Below are 20135 nucleotides of genomic sequence, written 5' to 3'. Positions count from 1 at the left end.
AGAATAATATAATACATTTGTTAATTTGATTCCGATAAAAAGAAAACCAATTCCTAGAACTTTTCAGGAAACACGAAAATCAATTTAAATTTACAGTAATATTATTTTCAGTTAAGTAATCAGTTGTTCTTAACAGAGTAAATAAATCATTTTCCTAATATTCATTCAAACTTTGTTGAGGATAAATCAGGATTATAGTACAGTAAATTCATTGTCTTCATTTCTATGTTGGACGTCTACTAAATGCTCACTTTTGCGTTATCTTACAGTTTGTACCTTCAAATATTCCTAAGAGAGGCACAGTATTCTATTTTATTCTCATATGGTTACACATTCAGCTTCCACGATAAGCTATGATTATTTTGATGTTCATAGAAAATTCTATATCTACTTGGTATTTTGATTTACTCAATGTAGCTGCACAAGACACTGCTTTTCATATCAAGATAAAACAGAATCCTAATGTATATTTCTTTATCGTGCAAAAATCACACGATTCGAAACTTAACTATTCCATAGTGTACAATATATACCGGTAAATGAAGAGCTTAACAAATGGAAACAAAAATATCTTAAAATAATCGAAGAAAAGAAAAATGGAAAATATATATGTATATGGATGAAAGAGTAATTTCAATATTTTACAGACAAGGGAATCGATTGGAAAGAAAGAATATCTGGAATGATAATACAAGATTGTTGTGAGGAAATGGGTGGAGAAGAAAAGAACAAGCGAATCGATATTTCTCGTAGGCGTGACGTCATTTCCTTTACAACCAATAAAGGGGCTGCTTTGGAGTTCTAAAGTGTACCTGCGCTCCACGGCGAAGCTAGCGACAGGGATGGAGTGAGAAGAGAGGGGGAAGGAGAGATCTGTATTATCGATGTAAGAGCAATCTAACAGACCAATTGCGAATTCCTGCGACCTGGTTTCTGAGCATACAGTTTCGGCAGCAGGTTAGTCGCCACTACACACCACTGTAATATTTTCTGGGAATAAACTTCTGGAAAAGTATACACACAGCTATTTTGAGATATATCATATACCTACATACTTCTCCAAAAAAAGAAAAATGTTTAAAAGAACGTATAGTGCATATAAAAAATGAGCTAATTGGAAATTTTATAAAGAAAGAACGAAAACCGGTAACGAGAAAGTGTAAACAAGCATATAAGTTACAATAAACGATAAGAACATATCCGATAAACACTTCTGAATTTATAGTCGTACAATCAGATACAAATTCTTTAGTTTGACCCATTGAGGAAAGAAGGGGGTTCTTTACTCCCTTCAAATTTATATCTTCAAGATTCTACGCTTCGGCAACGGACAACCTCAGCAGGTGGCCAATAATATCCGTGGCTACCTTGTTAACAAATTTGGATCTGCCATATCTGATACAGGTAGGATATATACTTAATTTATATAATTTTATTTTATTATTAATGCTGCAATTTATTACATGTTGAGTGAAACACAGAGTGGACCATTTATATTGAATCGTTCTTGTAACTTTAAGTTGTGAGATGAAAATCGCAGAAATTTTGTACGATGCAAATACTGACATAGGAAGGATGGTTGAAGTAGTTTATAATACCACCAGATTAACAGTAGTCCGAACTTAGCATAAATTTTTATTTTGTCAAACGCCACTATGCCAGATAATTTCGTATTTCGAATTTGAATCTTGTATGAAAACGTACAATATCACGATTATTATTCAGTTTTGCAAACTAAGGATGCTTGAGTATTACAAACATCAAATGTTTGTTGAACTCAACAGTAATAATGCAAATGTAAGGGATGGGACAATACAGATACAAAGTATTGTAGTGCCGAATACTGTGGCATTTCTCTGGTTGAAAGTGAAAATTTGACTTTTTCGAAAAGTTTTATATCGAAAAGCTACATAGATAAGAGTACATGCAATTCCGCAGCTGGCTCAACTATCATACTAATAACGTAATTTGTTCTCAATTAAGGTAAAGTTCGTAATACTGTTTACAGCAGTTTGATATCTCAAACAGTTCTGTAGATATGTAAATAGTTATCCAATGTCTCCGGAATGGTTTAATATACCAAATTGCTGTAAACGATGTTACTATCTTTACACCTATTGAATATCATTTACATAGTTAGATATGATAATTATCGAAGCAGTTTTTCGAAATGAAATGTTTAGTAAAAGTCAAATTTTCGATTAATTTTAAGTTTTTCCATCTTTATTAGAGATACATCGTATCATGATCTTAATATTTGACACTAACGTATCTTGCATTTGCATTGCTCATTCACTAATTACTGTTTATTGTTGTAGAAACCCCAAAGTTTGGATGTTTGTGATACTGTAGCGTCCATAGTTTGAAGGGTTGAATGATTACATTGATGTTGCAAATTTTCGTCTAAGAAGTTGATTTGAAGTATATAATGATCTGACGTAGTGCTATTTTTAAAAGAAAATAATATTTGACAATCAACAGTGTTAATCTAGTGATATCGCAGAGTAACTGAATCAATTTTCCCTGCCGACACTTCTATTCCACAGATTTAAGCATCTTTTATGTATTAGTTTTAAATGTTATAAGATCGCTTCAGATCCTCGTCTAGCTGGACGAATAGGGCTAGCATATTTTTTCGTTAAAAATAGGTTTCCGGTTAACGTAGGTGGACCGGTGCTAGAAAGAAATTAAACCATATACTTGCACATAATGAACATACTGAGTAGTGATGCTCACATGGATGAAAAATAAGAGACGGGATTCGACAGAAAAATACACTCTATCAAAATAATACATTCAACTTCGTAATTCTTGGCCAAGTATCTGTTCCTAGGCCCCATTGTTTCTGAATTTTTAGACCAGAGTCAGCTACCTGTTAATTTCGGAATATCCTCAATTGCTTCATAATTTCAAGTTAATACTAGAAAAAAACTGTTTCCCTGGAATCAAGTCCAGACTTAAGTTCGCTAAATAATCCGGCTAGGTAGTTTGGCTGGTGGAAATGAATATATTTCGCATTAAAATAGCTTGATTTGCAACACTGTAATTAAGTTCTTCTTACCGTGGGGAAATTTCCCCTCGAGAAAACTCATGTTAAAAATGGAACCTACACAGCATATATTTTTGCTGAAATCACACTTTAAAATCTGAGGAACGTGCAAGAGCAAACAATTACTGCAATATGGTTGATTTCACAATGTAAGAAAGAATACAGAGCTATTGAATACAATGCCTTCTATAAATCAGTTTATACCTAATATAATAAAGGGTAAACAAAGTTGATGGCATATGGTCTAAGCAAATGAAACGAAACTATGAGGCGACGTTGCCATGTGGTAAAGGGGTGTGGCTAAGTAGACGCAATATAGTGCGAACGGGTAGCAGATAGAGTGATATACAAAGGGGCGGCAATACTGCAGCCCTCTCATTTCTAACAGCGTTTAAAGGAAACTGGAAGATTGTTTCACGCTTTAGTCACCTACCTTGTGATTTAATGGATGTGATCAGTCTACTGTCCTTTGTGCTTTAATATTAAATATAAAGCAAATTCCCTGGTTCGATACCTGGTAGGAAAGCTTTGAAATTTGAATGCATTGCCGTGGTTGGATTCCACCTTAAACTCCAGTAGACTCATGTCATTCACTACTGCATGGAGTGAAACGTGAAAGCAAGTTAGGACATCTGAAGGACTATTAACAGTGTGCTCGTTAGTCCTACAAAAGTATGCTGAAAGGTAACAAAATAGTATACTATAGAGCAGGATGCATTCCAGTGGAAAGGAAAACAAGCAGGAAGCGAAGTAACCATCACTATGAGAACCTGTGACTCACAGTAAGGGCCCGTACGATAAAGGAACAATATTAGAAGTTTTGTTTGCAATACAGAACACTCTGAACAGTCACAAAGGAAACACTGGTCACATGGTCAGTACGTGCCACTTACCAAGTTTGAACCGACAAATAGGAATGGGGGTGATCTAAAGGACGGAAGTCGGAAGCCCATTTCATGAAGCTAATTGCGTTAGAAGAGCGGCTGGAAGTACCTACCACAAACAGTGATGTATGACGCGCACCGACGACACATGTTCGCATTGACCTGATCGTAAACGGCTGGCGTGTCACGGATTTCCTCAGCTGCAGCTGCAATGCGTGCCACGAGATCTTTCTCCGAGTCAAACGGGATCTTATATACCAGCGTCTTCATGTAACCCCACAGAAAGAAATCTAATTGCGACAGGTGGGGCGAGCGTGGTGGCCATATTCTTGGATCACCACGGCCCATTCCTTGTTGTCCGAATGAAGTAATTAAATCATCTAAGAGAGCCTGTGTGAAGTGAGGAGTCGCACCGTTGTGTTGAAACCATATGTGCTGTTGGATTCCAAGATAAATTACTTCCATTAACTCTGGCAGTATCTCCTGCAAAAAGATTAAGTAGTTGGCACCAGTGAGACGTGCTGGGAGAAGATATGGTTCAATTAATAGTCCACTTATGATGTCTGCCCATATGTTCAAACTGAATCGTACCTGAAATGCCCGCCCTCAAACACCATGAGGATTTTCTGCTGAAAACATGTGGCTATTGTGACTGTTAAGTACACCATTCCTAGAGAACGTTGCCTCGTTAGTAAAGAGTATCCGTTCCAGGGAAGCAATATCCTCTTCACTGAAGAACCCAGTGACAGAAGTGTACACGTGTCTCAAAATGGGTTGAACCGCGAAAGATGGTATGGATACAGCTGTTCGTGTTGTAAAACTCACCAAACTTGTGTCCTGCTCCCACGCAGGTCATGTGTCTTGGATCGGGTGCTTGTCGAAGGATCCTCTTCCACACGTCGAGGGACTTTCTCTTCAAACAGGTTCGTACACGCCTCGAAGCATCATAGTCGATTCTGTTGACTGTGGAGGTAACTGTCTTCCTAAGCCGATGTTCTGATCTGGTAAAGAAAGTACGTGACGGCACTCGACGATGTGAAAAGTGTTGGGCGTAAAGAAGGCTTTCCATTACGATGGTCTTCGCTATAAATTAAAAGCATTTCTGCTCAGTCATCAAACGTGAGCTCGGCCATTGCATTAAACTGGACGAATCAGATCCAGGGAGATTTTTCGCTGGTCACGATTACAAAGCACACTGTTTTAATGTAGGGAACATTGTATGATAAATGTACGTCATGTCATGCGCAGGGGGTGGCAGCAATAAATTAATGCGCGCCAGTTGAAAATCTGTGCGAGAAAGCGTGTCTTTGTTGCGTCTAACTTGCTGTTGATAGATACATACTCTGGTAACATGGGGTTCAAAGTGAGAACCAGAATTAAACATATCTAGCACTCGAAAGCTCAAATCGGTACGAGTTGTTATTAGACAAGTTATTCCTGCCAATTTACTTTTATTTCTGCTATTCACAAAGATGTTGTTTGCTTCTTTTCTCTCGTAGTATATTATGTCATACACACACACACACACACACATACACACACACACACACACACACACACACACACACACACACACACACTACACCTACACCCCCACACACATACTCCACTACGCTCAACAAAGATGGCAAATTATGCTTTTGGCTTAGTGTATGATGAATAATGCATGTCTCATGACCACCTTGAATGATAAGAATCATATATTTCAGTCTGTGTTTTCGACGTAACTTATCTGCATTGCCAGAAAACTTTATTGAGTAACATGCAAAATGCAGGAAGTACTTTGTGTGTTTGCCTGATACGTGGTATATGTGAGGTCGAGTGTAGGCATGACCCGGTACTCGTACCGACCATCCTGACAGAAAGTTTCCCTAGTGTTGGTCATCCTCACCATACAAATGTTGAGATACCTTCTGTAAGGCTAGGACCGTTACTTTCCAAATCATTGGCCCTCATCTATTCCGACCTGAGCTTTCGAATACGTAATGACCATAAATCGCAAAAATAGTATGTAGTTTCGACTTGTGGTTGTGGTTCCGTGAGTGTGCCTAGGATATGACAGAAATTTATTGTTAAAGGCCGAGTTCAAAGGACGAGTTAAGAGAAATGAGACAGAAGGCGGTTTCGTGCAATTTTGAAACGAAGCTTGAGATATACCACTCATTGTTCCACGTGTCCCATGTAGGTGAGTGGAAACGTTCGCTGTCTTCTAACCAAGGGGTTCCGGGTTCAGTTCCCTTCCCCCTTCTCTTTTCCTTTCCATTGAAATGCGTCCTCCTCTGTAGTATACTCTTGCATTAGGTACACTACGCTACCTTTATAGGACTCACGAGCACATTGTGAATAACGTTTCACTCCATATAATTGTTAATGCAAACATTCAAACAACGTACACTGTAAGGTGTGTCAGTGCCCAAAAAACTATATATCATGTCGACGACAGGATTGATAATACATTAATACATCACGTAGAATAGACTGTTTTGTGGGTTTAGCAACAAAGTGTTACGAAAAAGACTTCGTAATCGTTTGTGGTACTACCAGGGGAGAGTGCAACGTTGTATTCATTGATAACAAATTAATGTAACCTTTAATAATACACTAAACCCGCGTAGCGGGAAAGAGAGGGAGGGGGCGAAGGAGACTACAATTAATGGATGATAATAAAACAGAAAGATCATACGCGAAGACGAGGAGGTTAGCGGAGGACCGTGGAGCATGGAAGCTTCTCAGCTGCGGCAAGTGACCTGCCAATAAAGGCAGAATACCTATGATGATGATGAATGTCTGTGGTATGGTTGAAACGTGTTTACTGGTAGTTATGCAACCACACATAGCAATAATACAATTCCGCATACTGTATCTTTGATTCCGTTTCCACTACTACGAATTATACTTTACTACTAAATACTCTTTCCTTTCCAGCTCAGTTTGACCAATATTTTATATGCAAACATAATCCGCTTTTTCAAAATTGAAATTGAATAGTTTGGAAGTCTACTGTGGTTTCAGAGTTGTGAAACCAGACGAACTTGCTTAAAATTGTTATTCATTAAACGTAAGATCTTCATAGTTAGCGTTCTTACACTAAATATGATATAATCGAAGTTCAATTTGCCATTTTCAATGAAGAGTTACTTTTACAGTAAAAATATCATAGGCTCATCCAAAGCCGTAAAAGGCTCGCCTATGAATTGCTTGTTCTATCCTCAACTAATTTCTGACAGTGCTGTGCTGTGAAAAGTCAGTTCGAAAATAAAATATGAGCTTTCTTTCAGAATTTTTTTAGACAAAAAGCGAGGGAACAGTTGGATATTATTCATTAGGAGTCTTTTAAGCGTTTTATCTCCTATAGAGTTGATTGAACGCCCTGTTTAAGTAAGCTCAGTAGTGCCACAAATTCTTTCATCTTATGTTAAATTCGGAGATGTCACTATAAAGTGGTATTCGGTTAACATCACTACGATGCATCTGGAGCTCTTCCTTAAAAGAGCTTAAACTTGATTGAGTTCGTCATGGATTGAATTCTTAGCTCGAGCTGACTGCAAGTAGTCTACAATTGATTTTAGTGTAATGTTTGCATTATCTAATGTGTGAAGTCTCTCGCGAAGGTTTACAAGAAAACTTTCGGATAAATTTATTCTGTGGACTTTAACTCGTTATAAAGACCCGCAATAATGGATTCGATTTCATTTAAATCATTTTTTGGTAAGTCGTTATACATGGTTATTGCGGGTTTCAGTGTATTACCAAGCCCTCTTCAATACCTCCATTCGTGCTACTTTCACTGGAACAATCTCTTTGCTTGTCTCACTGGTGTAAACATTACGTAGAACAGCTAACTTATCTTCAAGTTGTGTACGCTGTTAGTCTTGAATTGTTGATTTGTTCCTGTAAGGGTAACCAAGAAAGCTCTGTAGCTTTTTGTGGAGGTCTGTGTTCAACTGGCCCTCACACTGTTAGCTGAACGCGAATGAAGATAAGGCGCAGGTCAGTTATTGGTGTGGGTTTATCCAACATACTACCTGGTTGTGGCTGTTCAGTTACACCGTGAACTTGCGTAAGGACAGAGTGAACATGGGACCTCCAGAGAGCGTCGTAAGGGCGTGTATACTGTACCTCCTTTATGTCCTCCTGTATTTCCTTTATGTGCTTTTTAGTAGTTTATTAGTGCTTGTGCATTAATTAGAGAACTTTTACCTTGCATACACATCTACCATCATGAAGGAAACAGGGCTCTTGAATGAAACTGAGTTCTTAATGTGATTTTTGATCTGGTAAAATTTTGTTAATTTTAACCAAATTACTTCTTAAAAGAGGGAGTAGTACACTAATACTCATGCAGTAAAAGAAATAATTACTATTATTTAATATTATAATATAGACTTTTATATAAGCTTTATGTACAAAATTTTGTATGTAAAGAAATACCTTTTTCCTAGTGCGATAAAGTACCTACATTTATAAAAATGAAAGAGACTATATTTGTAACCTAACAACTATTGAACCAGCAGACCGATCTCGATAAAGTTTTCAACATAGATGAAGTTCGGGCCTCGGATGTTTTTTTTTTAATTATTATTTCACTTTGAAAGGTTCAACTTGGAGGAAGGAAGAGGATATATATATTGAAAATGACGGATATTAGTGTCGAATCCATAGTTTTCAAGGTCTCTGAGATGAACAGTTACACTTTCGATGCCGTTTAAATACAAATTCAAGCCCACAACTTGGAGGGGAAGAGATGTATAAAAATGATTGAAAATGGACGATATTAGTGTCGAATCCATAGTTTTCAAGGTTGTTCATATAAAAGGCGATATTTCCGAAGCCGCTTAAATCAAAATTCATCCTCGCAACTTGGGGGCTGGGAAGAGGGGAAATAAAAATGATCGAAAATGACCGATATTAGTATCGAATCCATAGTTTTTGGGGTTGCTGAGAACAGTAACACTTCCGATGCCGTTTAAATCCCAATCCAGCACCGTAACTTGGGAGCGGTGAAGGGAGAGATATATAAAAGTGATCGAAAATGACCGATATTAGTGTCGAGTCCATAGTTTTCGGGGTCACTGGGATAAACAATGACATTTTCGATGCTGTTTAAATGCAAATTCATCCCCGCAACATGGGGGCGGAGAGAGGGAATATATATAGTATATAAAGTGATCGCAAATAACCAATATTAGTGTCGAATCCATAGTTTTTGGAGTCGCTGCGATGAACAGTAACACTTTCGATGCCGTTTAAATCCAAATTCAGCCCCATTAGTACTCCTAAAGGGGGAAGCTGACATGTAAAGGTAATAGAAAATGGCCGATATTAGTGTCGAATTCATGATTTTTGGGATCCCTAAGTTTATTCCCGTGAAAATTGTGGTGCCCTTTATGTCAAAAACGAAATGGTGCCCTTTATGTATTCTCCCCGTGCGAAGAACGGGTATTCTGCAAGTCTTTAATAATAACAAAAGGAAATTTCACATGTTAAATTCTTTAATATATTTATCGCTGCTCAAATTTACGTACTTGTGCGATGTGTGTGTGTATGTGTAAATAAAATCATCTCTCTTTTTGAGTTGTTCGAAAAATATACAAATAAAGAGGAATTTTTACCAGAAATCAGAAAACTAAAAAGTAAAATTAAAACCTATTGTTTTAAGCATTTTTCTTATTAGCGAAATACATTGTATATATGCAGCAGACACGTTACAGCAAACAAAATTAGTATCAGGCGAGGAAATAGTTTTTAAATTATACTTTCCGGTTTTTGTTAATATTTCCGAACAAAAGACTTTTTCTAATGGGTTCAAATTTTCCGGAAATTTTACACAGCACAAGGAAGATACGTATTTCCATAATATATATATGTATTTGATTTTAACATATTAACAAAGTGATTCTGGTCCCGTTACTTTAATGCTTCCCTGCCATAAAGCACGACCTCAATAAGATTGCTTTAGATAATTTAAATGTGTCTATATTAATTAATCTAATTAGGAATATATTTTAGTTTCTTTTGTAGGCATAACTCAATTCTATATATCACGGTGCTAACTATGAAGTGTTTGGATGAGTGGTGCACATATAGTACGTATTCAGTAGCGTAGCTAGAATTTTTTGCAGGGGGCCAATGAAGGGCCCAAGAAAATTTGGGGGGGGGTCATCTCCAATGAATCAAAAATTTTATTCACATAATTACATACACACACACACACACACACACACACACACACACACATATATATATATATATATATATATATGAGGAATGTTTTCATCTTTGTTGTTCACGATTTTACTCTTTTACAGTGAAGACGTAAGAAATGAAATGAAATGAAATCTTTAGTTTTACGTCCCACGCTTATGCCGGTTAGGCTAAAGGAGACGGTGATGAATGAAACAATTGAATGAAGAAAGTGGGAGGAAGCGGGAGAACCCTGAGGAAACCCACGCACACGGCGTTTGTCCACCACAAAGTTCACTTGGCGGGGGATGCGATCGAACCCGGGACCCCAAGCACCAGAGGTAAACAGCCACCTCGGCCCCCGAAAATGTAAGAATTTACTACTTCAAACAACTAGGATATATTAATACAATTGATTTCTATTATAAGTAGCTATTTAATCGCTGCCTTTAAAATATGTGTGGCTGGTTGATTTAAGTGGAAGCAGAGAAATGCACTTTTACAGCTCAAGAAAATAACTTATAGGTTCATGCCTCTACTTGAAAGAGGATCTTTCTATTCTTGTGGGCAGCAGCAAACTTATCAAACAACTTCTTCAAGATCTAACGATTTAGCAATTTTCTTCAATATAAGTAATTTTCTTCAGTATAATAGTTTTTCAACCTATCATCAGTCATTGAATTGCCTATATGTATTTATGTTTTCAAACATCTGAATGGCCTTTTAGATGTATCATTAGAAACTGATATAGTGACAGAGATTATATCTAACTTGTAGGTTTCTAGGAATGTGTTTTTGTAGACGCAAAGAGCAACCAAATTCATCAAAAAATCAACTTTGGTTTTCTCTCGTCTTCATACAACTTAATTGTGTTTGGGAGGATTTTGAGTTGACATTTGAATATTTCCAGATCACTTCCATAATGCTGAGCCATATGCTTCACAATGTTGTAATTTAGAAAGTTTTCACCTTTTGGATGTAGAGTGGTGATTGATCTAATGATGCTGCTACATTTTAAAAAGCGTTTTTCCGTCTCAGTGATTGCCTTTTTCCGTCTCAATAGTAAGCAGAAAAATGTCTCTTATAATATTATCTTTAGAAAATTCGTTTTCTGCCTCCAATGAAGGAAGAGATTCATCCAAAATGAATTTGTGATATTTCGATGGCAAATGTCTAGTTCGTTTCCAGGAGGAACCCCTATATTCTATCTGTTTCCTGCTCTGGAATTTAAAGACCATTTTCTTTCCATATCCACAAATATTCTTGATAAATTTACTCGAATGTTCGTTGAGAGTCATATTCTCCAGACCTCATCTTCGACAGCGTTTAAACTAGTGAATTTACAAGAATCAAACCTTCCGACATGTCTGCATCTACTTGAGATAATGCGAAGCTCAAAGTTACAGCATGGCAGCAGTCATCTCAAATTTTATCAGCCCGAAAACATTTCCTCTTGTACAGATCATACTTATTTGCCGGATGGAATGATCGAAGTAAATAAATATTCCAAATTCCAGAGTTGGTTTAATACCGCATAATAATATAAATAGTTGTTTGCTAGATAAACTGTATTAATAATAATAGTAATAAATTAAAAAGTGGTGTACAAGGACAAAAGTGCTTACGAGACAAATGTCGCACAGAAGCAGGAACTGAACTCTAACAGGACACTGATTTGCCGTTTTAGCCCTCTTTTAATTATAAGCCTTGTTCTTGAAGCTTAAGTTTCACTTTAAAATAAACTGCCAATTATCATATATTCTTAATAATTCAGAAAAAAAAAACGTCCCGATTTCACACTACAAAAATATGGTAGCCTTATCAGTGACGAAACTAGACATTTGGTGCCCAGGGCAAATTTTGCGATTAGTATCCCTTTTTATCTACATTGACACCAATAAACACACATATTAGTTTGCTGGCGCCCAGGGAAACTGCCCCGCTTACAGCATCTTGTTTTGATCTGTCGCAGTTCAATTATTTTTTGTTACTTTTACCCTTGATCTCTAAAACTGAGCAATGTATGTGCCTTTACTTTAATGATGGAGTGAGCACTCTTTGAAGCAAAAAGAGCAAATGTGTTTTTCTTTCCCTAATATCAAACAGTGTTAGAACAGACATTTCAATCGGGACTCCCTACAGCAAAGAAGTATAGGTGGTATTTTTCTTTCGTTTGTTCGTTTACCTTTACTAGTTTTTAGAATTTGACGTGAATTCAAATACACAAACACCAAATGGCCAAAGCTCATCAGTAGAACATCAGCTTAAGATGGTGTTCCCTCGTGGATAAATATTTCAACTGAGGAGATTACCAAGAATCTTCCACATTGTCACAAATTTTTATGGCCTTATTCACTCCTTTCCCTTATTTCTATCCTCTCAGTCTTGCGTGTTTCAAAGCCTTAAAATAAATTCAAATGTAGTTGAAATAAAGCTACTATCCGGTAGTCGATGCTAAATTTATATTGAAAGTCTTGAGATTAGATTTGAAGGAGGGGCATTAATTAGTATATCGTTGAAATAATCACGTCACCACTTATTTACTATTCTGCATAATTCCTACAATGTAATTTTCTCAGAAATGCTTAATGCTTAATTTTCTCAGAAATGTATATTTTGATGAAGAACAAATATAAATCTGCGACAAAATTTGGTATTCACTGACTGAGGTTACTGAATGGAATATCTGTGGGCCAGTCACACAAACTCCTGATACCTCTCTGATTACTAAACATCAGGTAACACGATGATACAACCTGGTCATGGGAATAACTACCACTTTCACTGCCGTGAACAAGTTGTATCATCTCGGTATCTTGCCTGATGGTTAGTAATAAAGAGATTGTAGCACTGGCTCTGTGATAAATTTCGGAATTTCTGTAGTAGTAGCAGTTTTGGGATTAAGCTACTGTTAAAATCGTTTAAAAGAAAATACTTTTGAATGATTTATTTATAAAGAATCAGTGATTTTTGTTAGCCTCATTTCCCCAGGCTTTAGTTAGTAGTATAGGTTCACTAAGCGCTGACTTCGTTTTCCTTGGAGATCGCTAGTATCGCTTATTAACATCGCAGCAGAAGGTTTCTACTTAGTTGCCATGGCCAAGAGCATTAGGCAACTAGACGTACTGCAGACAAGACCAGAAGATAGTCGAGAAGGAGAACTAGTATCAATAGCATATAGTAGTTGTTGGTAGTATTCAGTATCTTAATTTTCTCGAACCGCAGATAATAGAAACTTCTGCTCTCTTCTTTTACTGTATATTAAAGAAGACGGCTCGATATTTTTAATAATAATAATAATAATAATAATAATAATAATAATAATAATAATAATGATACCAAATTATTTAATGGATGCTATGTATTTGTTCTATGTAGCCAGAATCGATGGAAATTAATTACTTAGTGTACGAAGACTTCTTTTGTCCAACATGAGTGTAATGTTTTACTGCAGTGCATGCCATTTGTAAATAAGCATCTCTTATTTTAGTATGACTTTCAACATTGAAACGAATGAGAATGCCGACTGATTTTTCCTTTTTTTCTGTTTTTTTCGATAACAAAGAAGATAGCCAGATAAGGGACAAAGGTTAAAAGAAACGTTCAGATGGTGACATCAATGCATACACCTTACAGATTTTAATGAATTAGATCTCGCTGTACTACAAACAAAAACGAGCCTGGAGATTTGTTCTCGGAACGCAGACTATTGCAACACATGGTATTCTGCAGTTGGTAACTCTGTTGTCGAGGGATGTTTCGGTAGTAGTTTCACTTGTGGCTACTATCAACTCATCGTTTGTCTACCTATAGCAGTATCACCCTGTGTGTGGGGAAGGGAGATTTTCAGCAAGGAGACCTGGGCCCCCCAGACAATTCCTTGGCTCCGCCACTGTACGTATTTGTTCTGTCTCAAGATATTTTTTTAGATAGGAATGTTCTTCGAAGGAAATAAATTGCTAGGTCGCTTACAAACGTAGACTCTTAAGATAATATTAACTTTCTATGCTCTGTTGTTCGCCATTGATTGGTGTAAGACACATAAGTAGTCACGCTAATGTGTTCCAGAAACCTAAGTATATCACAAACTTAGACTTCTTTCGCTGGGAAAACATGTAAGTATTTATGGTGTCTTCAAAAGCTGAGCTGCGTTGGGGGATACACTGCAAGTCACCGATGTTGTTATTCACTCGCACTCTTTTAGTAGGGACTCACATACAATGGACGATTGGGCTTCAAGCATTCGTCCAACTTTTATTTTCATGTTAATTTTTAAGATAAATTTGCATCAATATCTGCAACTATTGAGGGGCAATGATATTGTTCTGGTCTCATATGTCTGAACGGTTATTTAAATACATTTGTGAAGGTATGCAATAGCACTAAAGTCGTACTAAAATGGAGTTTCATGCCTCTGACTCTACCTCGAGGCGTATTATATTAACTAACTAACTCTATGGTCTATGGAACACGGAGGATCAATACCGCGTTCACTAAAGCTCTCCATTGACTTCTATCCTTACCCAACTGGATCCAGTACCTACTTTGTATTCCTATTTCTGCGAGATCCATCCTAATGTTGTCCTCCCATCTGCGCCTAGGTATTCCTAATGGTCGCTTTTCGGTTGGTCTTCCAGTTAAGACTTTGAAAGCGTTCCTACTTTCTTCCTTCCTGGCTACATGACCTGCCCACTTGAGCCTCCTAGACTTAATAACCCTAACAATGTTTAGTAAACCGTAATTTATACGGTTTACCAAACTTTGTTAGGGTCATCAAGTCTAGGAGGCTTGAGTGGGCAGGTCATGTACGCGTATATATTACTAATGCAGCCTTATTATATTATGTACGCGTATATATTATATAAGCGTAGTCTGATATATTTATGGAAGCATACATATATGATGTATAGATATATTATGTAAGCGTAGTCTGACACTAAAACAATAGGCACTAAATCAAATTACAATGCACAGGACAGTGAAGCAGTATGGTTACGTATGTCCTGAAGAAACACTTGAACCATCTTTGCTGCCTATCTTATTACCTCAATGAAGGTCTGTAAGAGTAGTATGATCTTATAACCATTTCACAACAATACAAGCAACGTACATACGGAATGCAAATAGCATGTCTGCTCTCTCATGAGACAACAGTCAGAATAAACAGCAGTACCCTGTGCAATATATATATATATATATATATAGGCCCTATATTGCACAGGGTACTGCTGTTTATTCAGCATATTACTAATATAGTCATGCATATATATAGTCATGCATATATATAGTCATGCATATTACTAATTGAATTTGTTGATAATTATGTGGCCCGCAATTGATGCACGGGTATGTCTCCCTTCAATGGCCTTGGGAGATACAACATAAATACATTAAAAGCTCCTACATGCACATCATTTTTCGATGCTATGGCACTGCACACAATTTCTCTTTTTGATCGCCTTGAGCCGACACAATTGTGCAATAGAATATTCTCTAAGTGTTTAAAGCGATGAAGTTTGGGACTTAAGGATGGAGTAGTGCTAGACGGGAAAAGGGGGAGCAAGTCAGGACACCTTCCGAATGTCACAAACCAATATTGGATTGATTCAGACTGCAATAGGATGTATGAAGAGCTGTGAGTGAGTAGAGAGGGCGTCAAACTTGTCGTAAGGGTGTTGCGATTTGGAATATATAGGTTATGGCTCAGTTGGATTGATTTCAAGATTACATTCGCGATATCTTTTACCGTCATGGTTATATTTCTTTAGTACCACTTGGAAGATGTCTTTAAGGAGATAGAGCTATCCTAAGGAGCTCAAGCTTCGCACATGTATTTATGATATTGTGAACTAATGAAGGGGAATTGGATTATAAAGGTAAGGAAAATAGTTCGTTGGTTGTGAGCAAAGGGTGCAATTTTCACTTATATTTGTGGTATCTCTAATGTTTTTGGATACATGGCCACATGCGTTGAATGGTACAATTTTAGCATAAAAGTTGTCTTACGAAGCTGAAACTTGGTACTTATATGTTTTGTGGTGAGCTGGATCAAAGGGATCAATTTAAAACTACTTTGCAATATTCCTAAAAATTTCGGAAACATCGGCGATGTTGAGCCTACTTCCGGTTCGTCTAAGTTGTCGTTGGGGTTGGGACTTCGTAAATATAAAGATAGCCAAGCGGCGCCATGGAGCTTCATACAGGACCCAAACACCCTGTGCTGAAATGTCTCGTTACTCAGACGAGACAGCAAAGAAACACAGGTGTCTACTCGCGTTGCTTTCTGGTCCTGAGTCAAATAATGTGGGACCCATCTACCCAACTTGTAGTGCTTCCCAAGTTGATGTAGGTGCTGCCGAATGGTTTCTCCACTCACACTGAATTGTAGTCCCAGTTCCTCACATGTCTGGACACTATTTGCCTCAATTGCTGCATGAAAATATATATTTTGTGCTTGTCTTCCAGCATGTAATGTGTCTGCGAGTGTTTCGTCACCGTCCTTAAACTTGTTGAACCGCCGCTGCACTGTCCGGGTAGTCACGACACCCTCACCAAATGCTTGACATATCAACTTTTCCGCTGCAGCGGCGATTGATCCCAATTTGAACTCGTACAGCATACACACCCTTATGACGCTCTGTAGAGTCATGTTCACTCTGTCCTTATGCAAGTTCACCGTGTAACTGAACAGCCACAACCAAGTAGTATGTTGGATATACCCACACCAACAACTGATCTTCGCCTTATCTCCATTTGCGTTCACCTCACGGTGTGAGGGCCAATTGAGCACAGACCTGAACAAAGAACGACAGAATATTCTTGGTTACCTATATAGATGTATTGTGTTATATGTACTTGAGTATAGTCCTTTATCACTTATTTTTTCTATCCCTTATGGTTTTGGAGTTATAAGCAATGATTCTTCCTCGCTCAAATATTTGGCTCTCAGCGTTGTCGTGGAGATTGAAACTTCGTATTATGATACGTTTTGGCTCCTTACTATAGAATCATTTTTGACCTTGTTTCTGTATCATGTCTAATGATTTCGGACATATGGGCCATTTATCATCCATGGCGAAATTTAAGCGAACAAAAGTTATCGTGGGATTTGAGTGTTCGTATACGTATGATTTGTGGTGGGTTTGACTCATTACTATAGCGTCATTTTGAGGTTATTTTAGAAATTTTTCTAATGATTTTGAAGATATAGGCAGCTTTGGTGCTCGAATACCAGTGTCAAATTTTCGAGAGATCAAAGTGGTGTCAGGTTGAGACTTGGTACATATGAGAAGCTCGCGGAATATACGCCACTGTCACAAGTAAACACTACTACCGGTGAAATTGTTTATTAGATGGTATGGGCTTGAATACAACCAAGAAGTCATATGTAGACAGTTTAATATCGGAAATTTACCTACTGACGGTAAGGGAATACGTGTAATTGCTTGAATTGCATGGGAATGTTCAATCTTCTTTCTCAGTTTACTCAAAATTTAGAAAATGTAATTACACATATTATACCATTCAAACGTAACGCTTTCAACGTTTTAACTGGAAATATCTGAAGACGACAATTAACAAGATCTAGGCGCAGATGGGAGGACAATATTAGATGGATCTTTCAGAAATAACAATGCAAAGTGGAAACTGGATTCAGTTAGTTAAGGGTAGAACTTAATAGACAGCTTTTGTGAGCATAGCATTAAACCTCCGGGTTCCGTAGATCATAGAGTAGTTGTGATAGTTAGCTAGCATATCATTGTGTTTCTCGATTCGCCTATATATCTATCGTGGTTGGTTGGACACTTGGTTCCATCCAGAAAAATTTTAGTTCAATTTTCTGATATCTCTAGTGATTCCGGAGATACTGGACCACTTCCGGTTCATTTTCGGTCTGGGAATACTTCCAGATCCAGTTCTAATTCACTTCCAATCGACTTCGGATGAAGTATGAACAATTTGAAATCTGCATCAGGCGAATCATGCAAGGAAGAGAAACTTTTTTCCCAAAAGGGTGAAAAACAGCCGTTACAACTACTTCGTTGGCCCCAAATCAATTGTTTTTTTTTTTTTTTTTTTTTTTTTTAAGAAAAAGGTGAAAATAGAGGTTATTAAGGTGTCAAGGAAGGTGGCCTGCCGAAGAATGGCCATTACCATACTACTAACATGATATGACATGTCCATAATACAGAGATAATTTCATCTCGGTCTAGATACGAATACAGACTATCTTCTTAATATTTTAGATACCACTTAATGACAAGAAACTGTTTTCAATTGAAACGTATTTAGTACACAAAATACTTGCTTCAGTTTGAAAATAAATCTGAGGATAATACAATAAAGTGAAAATTCATTTCAAAAGGTTAATCTGTTTTTACATGGTGATAAGACATACATTGTATATTTGAATGTGGAAGAATAGCTATCTCGTCCACCTTTTAAATATAATTTTTGAAACCGTTGTGATATACATTCGCTTATCTTTCATGAAGAGTTTATATACAGAGTCATTTTCTTAAGAGATCAGTGAGATACAAGTCTCCGCAGATAATATGAACCGGAAGTAGAATTCGCCGTTTGCCCTCCGCAAACATTTAAGTAAAATAAATTCGATGGATAAGATTTGGCTTAATTTGGGTTTATATTACGGCTACATATTAATTCATTTTGAACCTGTCAATTTCTTGCGTTTGTAGTGTCTAAACTAGGCATTCCTGATCACATGCTACCTAAGTCTTTCTTCTTTTTCTTCTACTTATTTGTATGTTTACTACCGTATTATTATTATTATTATTATTATTATTATTGTTTGAACTTATAAACTCATGTATAGCTAGCTGGCGGCTAAGACCCCAGACTGCCGATTTTGCTCGGCGTACGCCTCATATTTCTTATATATATCTATCAGCCTTTACATCAACAGTGAATTTCGTGCATTTGCTCTTCATATTTTCCGAATTTGCACAGCAGAAGGCTTCGCCCCCACATCCCCGCCTTTGCTCGGCCTACGGCCTCGCATCTCTTAAACCCGCAATTCTACCGAATTTCATGTTTTCTTTTCCTATTTCAACTATCTAAAAGATAAGATTTTGTATCTCATGAAAACGTCCATTTAAATAACATGAGAAATTCCTTCATTCTCCTTTGATACCTTAAAAATTAAAAATATTAACTTTTGGCAATTTTCTTGTTGGTTATTCCCGGAAGGCCACAATCATGTCAAATTTCATCATTCTAATCCTGCTGGATGTGCCTAAATATTTTGGGATGTAGAAGATGTACCATATAAATAACATGGGAAAGTTTTTACAGTTCCCCATAAAACCACTCTAAAGTTGAACATTTTTATTTTTAGTGATTTACTTAGGTAACGGTAACGGAAACGTGCAACCATACCGAATTTCAAGTTTGTATTCTAATTCCAAGTACCTAATATATGAGATTATATGTCCAAAAAAAAACATTTAAATAACATGGTGAACTTCTTCATTTCCCCTTTAGACCTCTCCAAAATTAAAAATATTCACTTTTGGTAATTTTTCTGTCCGCTATTCCCGAAAAGTTAGAATCACGTCAAATTTAGTCATTGTAGTCCTAGAGGAAATGCCCAATAATTTTGGGGTGTAAAAGGTATTAAAAACAAATAACATGGGGAAGATTTTTTAGTTCCCCATAAAATCACTCTAAATTTGGATTTTTTTATTTTTAATTTTTTTAGGTAATGCTGACGAAAACGTACAAGCACACCTAATTTCAAGTTTTTATTCAATTCCAAGTGCCTAAAATATGAGATTATAGGTCCAAAAATACATCCATTTAAATAAAATAGAAAAATTCTTCATTTCCCCTTTATACCCGTAAAAATTTAAAAAAAACTTTCGGCAATTTTCCTGTCGGCCAGTTCTAGAAAGCTACAATCATGCCAAATTTCAACTTTACACGTCAACTGGAAGTACCCCTTTAATTTATGTCAGCTCATGCAGTTTTGTATATAGTTAGGATGTGTTTGACAATCT

The 20135-nt window shown here is 36.9% G+C and overlaps 1 protein-coding gene across 2 annotated transcripts in view; it reads left to right on the top strand.

The window, feature by feature from the left end:
• Positions 1 to 896: 896 nt before the first annotated feature.
• The window catches only part of LOC145661049 (vesicular acetylcholine transporter-like), a 2637391-nt gene continuing 2618152 nt past the window's right edge, over positions 897 to 20135 (top strand). For both annotated transcript variants that reach the window (XM_081726491.1, XM_081726487.1), the window contains exon 1: positions 897 to 1404. The gene's annotated coding sequence lies outside the window, so the exon portion shown is untranslated. The remainder of the gene's footprint in view (positions 1405 to 20135) is intronic.

Source organism: Thermobia domestica, chromosome 1 (assembly GCF_964235325.1).
Source record: "Thermobia domestica chromosome 1, izTheDome1.hap1.1, whole genome shotgun sequence".
Taxonomy (NCBI): domain Eukaryota; kingdom Metazoa; phylum Arthropoda; class Insecta; order Zygentoma; family Lepismatidae; genus Thermobia; species Thermobia domestica.
The sequence above is the reverse complement of the archived record's forward strand: the minus strand, read 5'-3'. Positions and strand labels throughout refer to the sequence as shown.